Here is a 418-nt window from a genome sequence, read left to right on the forward strand (position 1 = left end):
TTTTGAATGTTTTTTTCGTAAGGAAAATCTCACAGAACTGTTGGTAATCGGTTTGCGTCTCACACATATTCCCCGAAAAGCACCTTTCCCGGTGATAAAAATTGTTTAAAAAATTGTTTAACAAATAATTTATATCATCAGAACTCTTAGAAAAGCGTTAGGATACATGTAGAGCTAGACGGAAAGTACCATAAAACTAACAGACCTCTTTAGAATCGGCTAGCGTGTCATATCTTTCCCCTTAGAAGTGCCTTTCTCAGAATAATTTTTTAAATATTATTTAAAAAATTATTATATTAAATAGAGTAAATATGTTCAGAACTCTTCGGAAAGTGGCAGGATACATTTAGAACTGTACGGAAAGTACTATAAAACTAACAGAACTCTTTAAAATCAGACAGCGTCTCATCTTCGTTCC

Source organism: Mycetomoellerius zeteki, unplaced genomic scaffold, assembly GCF_001594055.1.
Source record: "Mycetomoellerius zeteki isolate Tzet28-1 unplaced genomic scaffold, Tzet1.0 scaffold349, whole genome shotgun sequence".
Taxonomy (NCBI): Eukaryota; Metazoa; Arthropoda; class Insecta; order Hymenoptera; family Formicidae; genus Mycetomoellerius; species Mycetomoellerius zeteki.